Consider the following 6,367-nt stretch of genomic DNA (forward strand, 5'->3'; position numbering starts at 1 on the left):
AACACTTTGCACTGGTCGACGAGACCCTGCTGAATCCCCTTTTGAAAAATCTTTTTTCCTCCTTTCTTTTGTTGACTTAATTTCTATAATTCTTCGAGTCTCTACAAATATAATATAATATTATATTATATTATATTATATTATATTATATTATATATAAGGATATTGATGGACGGATGAATGGATTGAACTGAAATTTCAATTCACTCCAAATTTCTAACACAAAATTGAATTAGCAAATTCAATTTACACACACCCCTACCGTGCGTACAACCCCCTCCCCTTTAAATGCAAACAAATAAAATTCCTTTAAATTCAATCCTATCTTACCCACATGCAATAATTTCAATTTCACCCTTCCCCAATTCCCTATAAATAAGATCAATTCCTAAATTTATTTTCATACGAAATTTCAAAGAGGAAGTAATGGAAAATGTGAGAAAAAAGATTTAGTGGTGGACGGAGAATTTTTATACACTTAAATTTCTCACTCTTTCACTCTTTCCAAACTTATTTTAGGAATTCATCGTTAACCATGTTAGAGGAGTTGATCAATCTAAGTGGGCTTGGTTATATCAGATTTTTCGTAAAATATACGAGTTAAATTAAGTACGTGAATTTAATTATATTAGTGTTTATTTAATATTCCTGATTTAAATTAAATTACAGGGATTAGATTATATTCGTTTTAATTCAAATATACCTTATTTAAATTAAAATACGAGGATTGGATTATATATGTTTTAATTCAAATATATCTTATTTAAATTAAAGTACAAGAATGGGATTATATCTATTTTTTATTAAATATACCCGAGTTAATTATATGGATTTAATTATATCAGCATTTTATTAAAAATAACTGAGTTTATTGTTTTAAATGCAGCATTGTAATCCACTCAGGTAAATTACAGCGTTATAATATTCTATTAACAAGAAATAATTATTAACAGGCAAATCGTGTGACATGAGTTTATTTTAGTTCATATTACATAAATGAGCAAGGATGAGATTTTTATGATGTTATATTTGTTACTTCTAATGAATAATGATGAGATTTTATTACATATTTTATATTGAGAAATGATGAGACTTTTATAATACTATTTTAGTGCATAAATTATAATGGTATGTGTTAAGAACCCTGATGGCTCGACGATTACGATGCTCGGCACCATAGCTTACAAATGATGTTACAGAGAATTATGAGTGCACCCACACTGTTTACAGAGCGGTTTTATATGGAAGTGAATTTCTCTTGAGTACACATCTGGATTAGACAAGGACTTAATAGGGAAAATTGCACTTAATGATTATGTTTGATTTAGTTTGATCAGCAAATCAGCTAAGTCCAATCTTCGGACCGCACAACCCAATCATGGGGGTAAACATGACATACAACTATAAGCCAAAAGGAGTTTTTTTTTAATACATATTTAAATATTTATGTGATTAGGGCCATTTAATAGGCCTAAATGATGATTTGAAGGAAAAGTATGCACGCACACACACACACACACACACACACATATATATATAATATATATACATGACCATATTTAAAGGGCCTACATGATAATTTATAGTAAAGTATACACATTTTTGTATATGTGAGCAGGGCCCATTTAGTAGGGCTAAATGATGATGTGAAGGAAAAGTATAAAGGGAAGTATATATATGCAAACGGTTATTTGGATGAAAATAATTTATAAATGTTTTTTTGACCTAATTGGTCATATCCCATTTTGATAATGACAAATACACTTAGTACTGATGTTTGCACTAAGGCTTGCATGCCAGTTCACTCTACGCATGGAATTGAAAAGAATGCTATATCATGATGACATATGGTGATATTACAAAAGAATGAAGAATATTGTACCTTGTAATTATGTTTTTATATTCTTCATTCTGGGTTGTAATTAATTATGAACTGTAACATTATATGACCTGTAATAATCTGTATCATGCATGGTAGGACAATATGCTCAGAATGACCTTAGATAGACCTTAGGTTCTCACACTTAGTGCACAAAGTCCCACTATATTTCACATGTCATCAGGGGTTAAATTAAAATCAAAGAATGGACCTTAGTTTAAAATCATGAGGCCTCGGGTGACCGAACCTGGCAAGTCAAATTGCCTCGGTCGACCTAATCGTGGACTAGTCAAAAAGTTGACCTCGATTCGGGTGACCGAACTTAAAATGACTTGAGTGACCATGGTCGACTGAACTTGTACCTTGTACTTTTCCATCGTCCCCGGGCACCCGAACTTTCAGTTCATTTTACCCTCGGGCGACCGAACTTGGTAGTTCGGTAAGCTTAACTATGGTTCAGATGACCAAACCTCGGACAGAATGGAATCGCCTTTGGTATTATATCTATATATATATAAGACTTTAGGATAAGGGAGAGGAAGAGCATAAGTTGGGACAAAGAGGAGGCCAAAGGAGAAGGTAGGTTTCTAGTTGATAGAAATAGGGAAAGGACCAAAGTGTAAGGAATCTAAGGATCCATGTCAACCCTTAGCATTGGCAAAGGTTTCTTCCTTTTGGCAAGATCAAGTATGCCATGCCTTAATAGATTTGGGCAATCACTTGGGGACCAAGAGTGAGTGTTTCTACCTCAACCAAACATGTCACCAATCTTTTATACACCTTAATGATTTTGAGGGAGGTAGGGCTAAAGATGAATTTGTACATCTAGCATAAAAGAAAGAGTGTGTGCTCTATGCCTAAATAGGAGAATCATCTTCATCTTGGTGCAGAATGAAAAAATTAAAAGTATGAAGTACTTGCATAAGATAAAGAACTCCAACCTCAGGTTAAATCAAGGCATTCTCATCCTTCCCATGAGGACAAAGGTTGAAGAGGGAAGCTAGATCTAACAGAGTACAGTCTTTAGGCTGAATCTAAAGATGAAAGCATTTGATGTTATTAACCAGAAAGGAAGGAGAGCCCCCAACACCTTGGGGTAGTAGCAAACCTTAACCTTGGAGATAAAAGATTTCGTAGATCATAGACATTGCCCACTAAGTCCCAAACGAAGATTGAATTTTTATCAAGCCAGTGGACGTAATCCTTAAAGGAAGTTGCCCGCGAGCGAAAAGTTGACTAGCCCTTCTAGATGAATAACTCCAAGGGTGCATGCTTGATGAGGGTTGGCTCCTGTAATGACAAGGAAGGTACCTCGCATAATGAGATGAAGGGAGTTAGGTGAAAAAAGGATCAATGATAAACAATCCCCCTCTTCAAGTAAGAAAATATGGTCTTTCGACTTAGGGTTTTTCCTCAAAAATTTAGTGACTACCTCCTCAAGTGTATGCCCAATTTTCTTAGCCAAATGTTGGACTAACTTCTCTTCTTGAGGAGTGGAATCATAAAAATGGACGATGATGATGGTCTTTCCCCTTGATGTCATGGACATACAGTCAATTGAATAAAACGATGAGGATTAGTGAAAAGGTTAACCAATTAAGAGGATAAAATGCTAAAACCTCAAAAAAGATTGATTTTTTTTTTTTATCAAAGACAGGAGGTGCACAAGGCTTAAGAAAGTTCGTCAATGGCATAAAAGCACAATGGAGTAGGAAGGAAGAAAATGAAGACCAAAAAGGGTATAAGAAAGTGATTTTTTTTGGGGGGGGGGGGGAAGAGAGAGAGAGAGAAATAAAACGTCTAATGATTGAAAACTCCTCGAAAATCACAAGGATGCCCTTAAAAATATAGGCACTTGGCATGTCGCCTGGGGTAAAATGCTTGAAGGCAATGTTTATAGCTAATGAACACATGGCATAACAATAGCTCCAAATTTTGAATTCCACTTGCAAATAATTGCACCATACTTATAAGCATATTATGCTCATAACAAGTAACCACAGGGAGGCATTGTTTGTACAATCTTTATGCATTTCACCAAAATATGATCAGCCAAGTGATGTCTCAAGCAAGGTGAGGAAAATGAAGATAAACCAATTCTCCTTGACAAATATTCCCTAACCAACTAGCCACTTCCTTAATTGAATAAATAAAAGTGAGCCAAACATCACCCCAAAAAGGGCCTAAATAAAAGCAAGCAGTACTCACCCTTGGCTAGTTAGAGAAAGCCAAAAGACATAACAAGGCAAGGACAATCATTAATGATACTAGCTTGGGATTGCTTAGTTGTGGGCTTGGGTGAATAAGGCAAAAGTCGACCAAAACATGCATTGCCTAGACATATGGGGGGATGCCTCACCTATGAACAAAAGTGGCCCAAGAACAAACTTTGGACACATTCCAAATAAAGTTGGCTTCAAGAAAGAGAAGGAAGCAAAAAGCTAATATGCAATAAAGTGTCAAACTTTATTAAAAATTCTATTTAAGAATGTATATCAAATGCTCGGTAAATTAGGATCTGTTTGTAAGGGGTACAACCAGTGATCATAGGTAACTCCAAGTTTGACTTTGAAGGGAATCTCTCTTATTATACTCTATCTTTGATCTATTCACCTCTATCCCCTTCTTGTTCTTTTGAATCTATTTTATTCACCTCCCTTCTTTCTTCCTCCTTTCTACGAATTTCTAGAATTCTTCTCCAACAACCCCAATTTCCTTGTTGCCCCTTGTGCAATAGGACATCTATTTCAACACCTTTGACGGAGCTAGAATAACAATCCCGTATCTTTCGTCACCATACTTATATTCTACTAATCATCCTCTACTAAACATTTAAAGTTGTTTGGCACCCAAAATTGACAAATAGTTGAGTAAGTGAAATATAAAAATGTTCATAAACAATATTTTAGCATAAAATTAGCTGATAAAATAAAATATTAAAAATTAGAATTACCCAATCATTGAAAAAATAATATTGAAAACAATAATTAAAATAATATTATGAATTGCTACATATTTTAAAGCTAATTCAATGGTACAATTTTTAATAATAATAATAATAATAATATAAAATTCATACATATTTGTGCCATATGTCATCTAACCATGTGCAAATGGTTTTCTGCTTTTAGCATTCTGCACTATTTGAACCTTCAAAATTTAAATTTGAAATTCGATTCAACACTAACTTCCCAAAATTTTGACATTCTTTTTAAAATCCATCTTATCTTGCAGAGCTGTTAGCTTCGGATTGAAATGAGTTATAAATAAGTGCTCGGTATTTTTGGTCTAAAATATATAATTAGCCTCTTTCTTGATATTTCATAATGATTTTTGGTTAAAATGAGAATAGAAACACTGATGTTGAAAAGTTTTGGAACGATATACGTAGCATTTCCATGAATGAATTTTGACTTTGAGATGCCAACCGAACGTGAAAACACCTAAAATCAACAAGGAATTCTTAAGACTCATTAATTGAAGCAAGTTTGATGTGAATTATATGTTTAATTTTTCTTAATTTTTAATTATATCAAAACAAGTTTCTTAATAATATTAAATATAAAATACTATAAAAAATAAAATAAAAAAATCCCTCCTCATTTTTCTCGTCGAAATATTCGCCCCCTTGAGCTGATCACACCTCTCTACCCTAAATTAAGGTTCATTTGGTATCACCGTGAAAAATTAGAGAAACAAAAGTCCACAACCAGAAACAAAAATTAAAAACTAAAAACCAACCTATTTGACTAATATTTACAAAGCTGATACAAATTAAAAACTTCATTAAAAAAAAAATTCATTTTCATCTTTAAATCAAATAACGTTATAAAAATATGATTAAAACAATAAAATTACAAATTATACATATTAAAAAATTACTATAGTAAAAATAAATTTTATTATAATTACATTACTTGATTGTTCTATTTTCAAATTTTAAATTTTATTGCACATGACAATTGAAAAATAGGAAAAGTATTTGAATATAATCGAATCCTTCATAAGCTTACCTGGCTTTCTCCAATCAGGGCCCTCAGTAGACCCCATTTTCTTCATTACTCGAAAATAATTTCTGTTGGATCCAATTGCCTGGTCTGCGGATGTTAAATATGCAGCAAATGCATTTGAATGGAACTTCAACCTTCAGTCTTTCATGCATACCAGCCTAATAACCAGCACTTCAATTTCATTTTATTTTTTTCCCTATTTGGTTTGGCCATGCTGGGAAAGGGGAGGGGGGAGAATTTTGAAATGCCCATTCTCCAAATGCACTTGTTTTTTTTTCTCAGAGATTGAAATCGACTTAAGATGAGAACACTTCAGATAGGAAGTGCTAGGTGAAATTGTGTGACTACTGATCTGATAGACATGAATGGAATTCATTTCATTCTATTCTCACATTATGCTACGCCGCAAGCTAAACGCAATGCAAAAATAATAAAGAGCAGACCCAGTGATTCTAAATGGTTTTGCCACCAGTGAATA

Source organism: Malania oleifera, chromosome 3 (genome assembly GCF_029873635.1).
Source record: "Malania oleifera isolate guangnan ecotype guangnan chromosome 3, ASM2987363v1, whole genome shotgun sequence".
In the NCBI taxonomy this organism is placed as follows: Eukaryota; Viridiplantae; Streptophyta; class Magnoliopsida; order Santalales; family Ximeniaceae; genus Malania; species Malania oleifera.